This window comes from Lepidothrix coronata, unplaced genomic scaffold (assembly GCF_001604755.1).
Source record: "Lepidothrix coronata isolate B3197 unplaced genomic scaffold, Lepidothrix_coronata-1.0 Scaffold237, whole genome shotgun sequence".
Taxonomy (NCBI): Eukaryota; Metazoa; Chordata; class Aves; order Passeriformes; family Pipridae; genus Lepidothrix; species Lepidothrix coronata.
Window position 1 is genome coordinate 473039 of NW_016690417.1, and position 9463 is coordinate 482501.

Here is a 9463-nt window from a genome sequence, read left to right on the forward strand (position 1 = left end):
GATGAGGAGGCAGCTGGGGCATCCCTTGGACCAGTCTGGGAGCGATGTGAGGCTTTTCGTGTTCCCAGCCCTCAGCCCAGCAGAGCTATGGGCCTCATCCTGCAAGGTTGGAGGTGTCAGAGCTCAGAGGATGTTGGAGCCTGCAGCAGGGTTGGACCTGTGAGCCCCAGGGAAGGGCTGGGGCACTTCCAGCCACCGCCTTGGTGGCAGGGATGGTGGTGCTCCACTGCTCATTAACCATGTCATCTCACGGGACCCCTCAAAAATCCACAGTGTTCTCTGCCCTTCTCAGCACCTCATTGGACCACGCAGTTCAGGGTGCAGACGGGGCTTGGTGCCTCGCATTCCTTCCTCCCACTGACCCTTCCACCCTTGGTCACGCTGGGAATGAGGAGTCCCCAAGGGCAATGATGGGCAACGGACATCTATCACTGACCCATGGGGAGACCCCTGGGGAGTAACAGGAGCAGGACTTGGCATTGGCAGCATCTGGCTCTTTCCATGTCTTTCCATGCCAGGTCAACTGTCCACATCTCACCTCAGGTGAGGGGCAGGTAGAAGTGAGTGCCCTGGTCAGGCCAGTGCAGGATGGGTGCCCAATGTCTGCCCAAGGGCACTCCCTTGCCAGGGCAAGATCCCTCCACAGAAACTGGAGCAGCATAACCCACTCGCTGTTACTGGCATACTGGGTCAGTCTGTAGTGTTTGCACACACAAGTTCCTCACTGTAGGGACCTTATCCATGAATTGGAAATCTGAGGCTGAGACTGGTTTCCTTCACAGGACAGGGAGAGGTTGTTCTCAGAAACCTCTCTGGGTTCCTACTGACATTCACTCTAGAGAGCTGATTTCTGTGGTGGAGCTGGGAAAGGTCCCAGAATGAACAACACTCTCACCAGTCTGAGAAGCAGGTGGTCTACAGTGGGGAGCGAGGATGGGGTAGATCAGCTGATCCTACAGCCCTGAAGCATCAGTTGTGAAGGCACCCCACGAACCCTACACTGTGAGGGAGCCATGGATCCCATGCAGGGACACACTCAGGGCACTGCACATGCAGCTGCAGGGTCCTGCACTGCAGGGACAGGGGTCTGATCTCCTGTATCCCATGTCCCATGTAGTGCTTAATGTCATTTTAGGTTTTCTGAGAGTTGTCCGACCTCTCCCCATTTTCTGATCTAGATCTCTTGCTGACCTGGTCCCTCACGCACCCCAAAGCTGTGCAGCACCTGTAGTGGTCAGGATGGAGCCCTGGTGATCACATGAACATGAACACAGGAGCTCAGGGTGGGATATGGCTGAGCACATGGAGGTGGCCTATCAGGCAGCCTGGATCACCTTCCAGACTCTTCATTTTGCTGGTCCAGAGGAGGATTCAGGCACCAAAAGACAGCACCATGTGCCAGTTGAGATGCTCCAGTGCATCCAGGACACCTGGAATGGCCTCCAGACCCTGGAGCAGAGGCCAGGCAAGACACGCCAGGACAACTCAAGCAGCAAAAGGAGCTTAGGTGTAAGCGCAGCCATCCTTCCCCTGCTTCCACAGTGGAACCCAGAGGACACCTTAGATGGACACCCCAGGATCAGAGCTGAATCCCACCCCACTGACCAAGCTGTGCAGGCAGGGTCCCAGGAACTGCTGCTCCTGAGCACCATATGTGACCATCACAGTCTCCATGGTCCAACTTCAATCATGTCATAGTCAGACAGCTTCAATCCTCACATGCTAAAAGCCATGATTTTAAAACATTTTTCAGTATCTGGTACTAAAAGCCCCATCTCCAGGAGTCCTGTGATTCCAGCAGAAATTTGGTCAAGAGAAGAACATGGAATCCTTCCTGCAGGTGGCCTCCATTTCCATCCCAGAAGGCAGAAGAAGAAAATGCCTCCCTGTTTTTCCTCCAGAGAAGAGTCCCATCCTTTTGGGCATCCCACCACCAGCCTCAGAAGTCAACATGGAACCCACTGCATGTCCACCTCCATCCCTGCCTCCTTGTTTCAGGGAACGAGATCTGAGGTCTGTGCACCAAAAAGCTACTCTGACGTTAGGGCAAAATAGGCAAAACGGGTAGAAAAGTTTGGCATGAAGGACCTCTGTTAGGGGACTAAGGCAACCCGCCATGCTGAACAGGCACCAGCCGTGGTGAGGCAGCGATGGCAGTGACCCTCAGCTGTGTCTGGCCCTGCAGGAGCACTGTCCCTTCTCACCCTTCACTGAGACCAAGAGATCTGCCTTTGGGTTTTGCCCTGGGGAAATCTTCAGATGTGGGTGTCCCCGTTTCCCTGCCATTGCCATAGCACTCCCCAGCACGGTTGAAGGGCAGGAAACATAGGGGATCCCCACCTTGCTGCACCCCCAGACTCCCATGCAGCCCCCAGCAGCTGCCCATGCTGCCTGCAGGAACCAGGGGCTCCATCCCAGTAGAGAAGCCCAGGGGTCCCGTGTGGGGAAGAAACCTGGAACTCAGGGGAAAGGCAACCACTCTCTCTGTGCAATGCCAGGGGCTTTTGTCCTCCCTCCACCGAGCCGAGGGTCCAGAGCTGCGCGATTCCCAGTCCGGCAGGGATGGAGAGCCCTTCCCTCCTCCCAGCCGCAATGGAGAGGGACCGGGGCTTTCTCTTTAATGCAATGCTATGAATACTCAGGCTCTTTCTGCTCGCTGTTTAATGGATTTGAATGTGAAAAGGTGGTGGAATTGGAAAGAGGGGAAGAGAGGGGGGAGGCCAGGCCTCTTTGTTTGGGGATGCTGCTCCAGCCTTGGATTTATTTAGCATTTGGAGGGCTCTGGGGTCTTTCTCTCCTCCCCAGCCCTCCAAAGGCTCGATCCCTTTTCTGCCTCATGCTTATTAGCATAGCAGCTGCTTGGGAGAGGGGCTAGGCAGGAGAAAAGGATTGAGGCGTCCAGGAAATGAATAGGAGGGGGAAAAAAATAGCTTACAAGGACAGAGCCTTTGAATGAGGGGGAGCAGTGAGTGGAAAATGGGACGGGGTGGCTCAGAGTTGTCACCGTAGCTGTGAATGTGAGCAGGGTGAAATGTGGGGACCCGGTGGGGATAGGCTCCCTGTCCAGGCGCTGTGCTGGGGGTCAAAGGCCTGATCCTGGCACTGTGCAGTGAGGCCAGGGCTGCCCTGTGCCCCACATCTAATGGGCACAGGCTGGAGGAGGGGTGCTGAGCCAGCACCTCCTGTACCCACAGCCTTGGGCCAGCCTGCACCCCTCTTGTTGCAGGGACTGGGGGTGCCCCAGCACCCTGAGGCTGAGGCTGGGGTCCCCCGTCTGTGACCTCCAAATAGAAGCATCTGGAGAGAGATCCTGGTAAGTGTCACAGCACCTGTCAGTTACCCAAAGGTTTTGGGCTGCTGGAAGACCTGACTCCTCTCAATGGGGCAGGCTGGGCATGGGATGGGGCACTAGGAGAAGGGGAGCCTCCAGCTCCTCCACCTTCTCCTGGGAAAGCCCTCCAGCTACTGGGTGACTGAGTGTTTTAGGTGTAATTGAGGTAAATCAGGAGTCCAGGGAGCTGCCACCCAGCTCCTGCCCCAGCTGGCAGAGTGATAACCACACTGAGACATCACAGTGAGAGCTCCCCAGGCACACTGGGGTGTGTGTGCAGAGGTCTTGTCCAGAGCAGGAAAACTGAGAGGTGGTTGGGCACATTTGGAGTCTGTCTGTGCAACTGCATCATGTTTGAGAACGTTGCTGAGGACTGGACACAGGTACGAAGGAATTTTTCAGCTGAGAAGATGAGAACTGAAGTTCCAGTGCACTCTTGGGGTGAGAGGAGGCTGTAGAGTTGCCACTTCCAGGCAGAGGCTCTCCTTGGCTGCAGAATTCATTCAGAGCCAGGATCTGCTTGTTGTGCAGTCATGTTTCAGAGCACAAACCATCAGTCCCAGGGTCGAGGGTCTCATGTGAAGGCTCAGCCTCAATTGCCCCACGAATGCATCTCAGCAGAACCACCAGGTGTTGGCCAGCCCATGTCCCTCTGTCCGTGTCCCCTCTGGCCAGGCATGTGCAGGGCTCTGCTTGCTGGGTCCACTCTGCTCCTGCTCCGTGCTGCGTGTCCGGGTCCTCCAGGATGGCAGGGCTGGCATGAGAAGGGATCAGCATAGCCATGACCATCCTGCTCGGGATAAACATGCAGCTGGCTGGGGAATTTTCCCCTTCTGGGGAGCCTCTTCCTAAAAAGTGGCAGGAGGACACCACCAGCTCAGCTGGGCCGAGATCTGCCATCGTGTGACAGTGCTGCTGGATGTGCTGTTCTCTTTGGCCTGCCCTCAGGGACTGGCCCCTACCACAGAACACTCTTGAATTCAGGCTGAATGAGAAGTTTCCAATTCAAACAGTTGTCCCAACCATCCTCCAGTCCACCATCCCTCCAGCCATTCAGTTTTGCCTCTCTCCATTCTTCTACCCATCCCCTACCCATCCCTCCTGTCATGCCTTTATTCTCCATCCCTCCCAGCCAGCCCTCACCCCCCCATTCCTCCACTTCTCCATGTCCCTAGTGATGCCCCCCTGCCCTTCCCAGACGTCCCTCGATCCCTCCAGCCACTCAGCCTTCTACCCCTCCAGACCCAAGCCCCATCCACTGTCCTCCCCAAAACAAGCCAAACCAGGATGTTGCCATGCTTGGCCGTTTCCATAGGGTCAGGAAGAAAAACCTGTTAAAATGAAGAAGCCAAAAATTCCACGGCACCTGCAGGTCTGTGCCCCACCTGGAGTGAGATCAGAGGTCACCTCTCCCTGGGCACTCCCAGAGATGGGTGCTTCTGGTGTGGCAGTGCAACGCAACAGCTGAAGAATTTCTGGGAAGAGAAGAAAGACATTTCTGCTTAACACACAATGGAGCAGTGTCATCTTCCTGGGGACATTTGCTGTACCAAGAAATGGGAGCTGCCTGCAGTCCCTGTGCTGACACATCCCAGGTCTGGGATCATCCCTGGGGGGACACAGCCCTCTGAGCATGGGAGTCTGTAGAGTGAGAGTGGTTTTAGGGCATGGGGGCTGGCACTGAAAACCCCATGCTCACCTCATGGCAGGGTGTGAAGCTCATGTACACCCCAGGAAGAGCCCAAAATGACTCCAAGCTACAGGAGTAGGCTGGCCAGCTCCAGCCCCAGCCTGGGATGGATCTGGGGGACAGGACCAAGTTCCAGCACAAAACACTGCAGCAGCTTTGGGTCAGTAGCAAAACAGGTTGAAACCATGACTCATCCTGTCCTTCATGAGCTGCTGAGGACCTCCAGGGCCACTGACCACCCTCTCCCACCCATCCACCCAGAGAGACGGAGCCAAGAAAGCCTCAAGAAGGGGCAAAAAAAAATGAAGTCTGGAAATGAGGCCAGCCCGGCCAGGCAGCCCAAGCCACCAGCTCTTTCTCAGCACCCAACAGAAGTTGATTGTGATCTTTTTTTGTTGAAAAAGGTAACTCCTCTTTGGATCGGCTGGGCTGTAGCATTATCATAGTCATACAAACGCCCAACAAAGCATCTATTTAAAATGTCCTGAATTTTGATTACAGCCTGTCCCCTCTTGCTCGCCTGCTCACTGTCTTTCTTTCTCATTCATTACTTACTGTGTTAAGCTCCCTGAAATTCAAATAAAATCCCACCTCCTTCCCCACATCCATATGCGGGGCCGATTCAGCGCCACTGGCTGGGCTTGACGGATGAAGGGCAATAGAAGACAAAGCTGTCAAACCTCGCCCGGCTGTGTTGACTTCCCATCGCCCCCCGGACGGAGGGGAGCCCGATCCATCTGGTTTGGAGTCACCAGCACAAACAAAAGCAAAAGACAATGGCAGGAAGCACTTGAAAGTTCAAATTCTTGCTTTGGTTTCTCTTGGAACAACAGCACCTACGTAATGCAGCCGGCGGACAATAATGCGCAGCCAGGGACAGGCAAAAATGCCAGAAGAATGTGCCTACACCACCAAACCAGCCAATATTTCTGTGTTATTGGAACAAAAATAGAAAAGCAAAAGAAAAAAAATGAAAAAAAAAATCAAGGCTTTGGAGTTCCTAGATTTCTTGGACAGGGTTTCTGTAGAGGTGAACTACAAAGTGGGGTGGCCAAGGGCTGTATGAGGAGCCTGGTACTGGGGCAGCTGTGCCCCAAGGGGCTCAGCCTTGGGGGCTGGGGCTCAGCTGTGCCCTTGGAATGGCCCTCCTGCCAGGGCCATCACACTTGGGAGCCAGGGAATACAGGGCAGCTTCGGGGAGGGGGAGGGGGCGGTGTCCAAATCCCCTGCAAAGGCCTGCCAGACACCCCAGCCCGCCCCATCCACTGTGGAGAGAGAGAAACCACGCACAGGAATGCTGTGTTTCCTCAGCAAAACCCATCCTTGGGGTAGTGGCCAGCCCAGCCCAGCTGGCTGGTGCCCTGGGACAAGGTGAAATGCAAGAAGCCCCAGGGCTGAGCCCAGCTCTGTGACAACACAGGCACCAGGATGAGGTTTTGCAGCATTCCAAGCTGCAAAGGGATGAGTCTGAGATGAGCTGCACCTGCAGGTGCGACCCTGCAGTGCCAGCCCTGGGAACATAGCGGTGGTGGCAGGTTTGGTGGCATGTGCTGATGGGTCAGTGTCACAATGCTGGGGCAGGAGAGGGGAGAGGTGCCCACCCCACACATCCTCCCCACAGATCAGCAGCTACCGCAGGACCCCGGGTGAAGGACTCCCAGACCCACCAGTGGTTGTGCCTGAGGGTTTTGGCATCATCATTTTTTTCCTGCTCAAATCCAGTCACTCAATGCCTGTCTTTTCCACACTGAGCTGCTGCCCAGGCAGCTGCATGTCCCCAGGGCATCTGGGGACACCAGCTGTGTCTGTCCCAAACACTGTCCTGTGCTGGCAGCAGATGGCACAGGGGCTTGGCACATCAGAGTGGAGTTTGGCCAGCCTGAAAAGGTCATACCAAGTCTTTTATCCCCATTTCTTCCCCACCGTGTTCATAGGACACCACTCCTGGAATCCCCAGGAATCTACACTCCAGAGCCAAACTGAGCATGGTGCAAATTTCCCCAGGATTAGACATTTCCAGGGCTGGCAAAATTATTGATATAGAGGAAGCCTCATCCAACCTCCAGTGCTGCCAGTGAGGGAAGTTTGTCAGCATCCTGCCTTCAAAGCCCTGGCCTCAGGGAGGGCCCCACCAGTGCAGGCATAGGACTGCCTCTGCTCTTTCCACTTCCCGGAGCAGCTGGATCCTGCCTGGAAAGCCTCCAGAGGAGCAGGGCTCAGCCTGCTCTGGGTACTGGTCTGCTCTGAGCCACATGAGAGGACAGAAATGCCTCTGGGGATGGAGAGCCCAGGCTGACCCTCACCCCGTGCCCCTTTCCAAGGGGCAGCTGAAGCCACCACTGACCCCACCCCCACAGCCTGAGGGTCTGCCTCAACCCCTCGTTGGGGCCCAGGTTGGAATCAAAAAGCCTGGAAAGGTTCACAGGTAGCTGGAGGGTGCCCAGCAGTTGAGGCTGGAGCTGCAGGCCCAAAAGTGCACCTCACTGCCACAGTCCCAGGATTGGCTGCTGAGCTCTTCCCTCACTCCCTCGGTACAAGTAGCTTCTTTAGGAATGTCTCAAACACCATGTGCCCATCCAGCACCAGGGTTTGGTCTAAGCCATAACCCCTCCACCAGCCTCCAAATGCTGGGGTGGGGCAAACCAGGACACCCCTTGAGCCCAGGGAGCTTCCTCTAGCCTGTGGGAAGGGGCCACATGCTCATACCCCAAATCCATCCCAGACATCCCTCTCCAGGGATGCATTTAACCACAGAATAGCTGCAGGTTTGACACCAAAAGAGAGACCTGGGGACCCAGCCAGACACCCCCCGCCCCAGGAACCACCCAGCATCACCCATAACCACATGGGAAAGAACAAACAGAAAAGCCTTTTTTTTATATAAAAAGATCAATGAAAAATTTATTTATAAATTTTGCACTCTGGGGCTACACGTCTATATCATACACTCAGGAATATGCTGTACTGTACAGACTTTATCCAGTTAGAAATGATCATATAGTGACCCACATACAGCTTCAATATAAGCCTAAGAATTCTTAACATTAATTAACATAATTAAAAAAGGTATTCGCATCTAAAGAAAAATCTACAGAAAAACTCCTTTCTGGAGCAATCTGTGCATCAGCTTCAATGTCTGCTTATTTCACTGACATTATCAATATATTCTTCTTACAAAAATAATAATAATAATTAAAAAGATGACTGCTGGAAGGCAACCAGTCATGCATGAAAGAGCCTCCCCCACCTGCCTCTTTTTTTTTCCTTGTACTCCCCGTTTTGGCATGAAGGGTCAGCAGCACGATGAGCCAACAAGGGGGGTGGGGGGACCCTCATTTCAATTTGAATCAGTCTGCATCCCTTTTACTTCTCAGGATCAAGAGAGACCAGGGGTGTGGGGGTTGCATAGAAAATTGAAACTCTAGGGACTAGGAAGGGCAGCAGCTTTTCAGTAAAATACAAAGGGATGTAAAAATACATCAACTCACGATCTCAGAGCAAACCCCCTTCCCCAACGTACAGTTTCCCAAAAATCTCAGCGTGTCTAAAGCTCCAGGAGGCTGGAAAGGAACAATACTTTTCTTAAACAACTCACCCAGCAATTCACACAGGAGATTCACAGTCTTAATAGGTATTTTATAAAAATATAAATATGGGCTACCTCATGTTGTCTTTACAACACTGGACAGAGCTCCCTTTAGACTGGGTTTATAACCAAGATTTCTTTTTAAAAATCCATCTAGAACTTGGCTTTACAATACACTTTTTAATATCATGTCATAAATGTTATGACATTTCATTGTGGCAAATCCATTTATGTAAAAAAAAAAAAAAATGTGCAACCATCTGGTAACGACGACAAAACCTCACTAGAAAAGGTCTTGTTCCCACCCCATAACTATCGCACAGAAGCACCAGTGGAAGTGCTGGACACCCCCTTCCATGCTCACAGAAAGACTTCGGCCAAGCAGTTCCTTGCAAATTACAGCATTAACAGTAGATGCTTTTGATAGAGCTTTTTATCTCTTTTTCTTCTTTAAATTTGGAGCTTTTGAAATCATCTCAAATTGTTAAAGTGGAGAAAAAACCAAAAAACATCAAACAAACAAAAAACCCCAACTGCAGGTGAAGCCATCAGAGACAAAGCAGAATATTCAGTGCAATGGGAAATAATCATGGCAGACTCTAGTTTTTTTAGTTTTAAGACTAGGAAAACAAACAAAAAAAAAACCCCAACAAACAAAAGGCATATTTCCCAAACCATATTTTTGAAACACTCACCACCAGCTTCAAACAAAATCAGGCTCACAATCTTCACCACAAATATATACAAACATGATAAATAGGTAAGACACAACCCAAATAAACCAGCAGGTAACTATTTTCTTTTCTCTTTTTTAATGGGAATGGTTTGGATGCAGGGTGTGAGAGAGGAGAGAGCT

The 9463-nt window shown here is 52.5% G+C and overlaps 1 long non-coding RNA gene across 2 annotated transcripts; it reads right to left on the reverse strand.

The window, feature by feature from the left end:
* Nucleotides 1-3489: 3489 nt before the first annotated feature.
* Nucleotides 3490-6421, reverse strand: LOC108507051. Of its 2 annotated transcripts, XR_001877944.1 has the most exons (4): nucleotides 6312-6421; nucleotides 5613-5950; nucleotides 4717-4806; nucleotides 3490-4085 (listed from the first exon to the last, which is right to left on the reverse strand). It is a non-coding gene; the product is annotated as an uncharacterized LOC108507051 (long non-coding RNA). The 2 variants fall into 2 exon arrangements; XR_001877945.1 differs by lacking the exon at nucleotides 5613-5950 and having other exon boundaries at nucleotides 6312-6413.
* Nucleotides 6422-9463: the final 3042 nt, after the last annotated feature.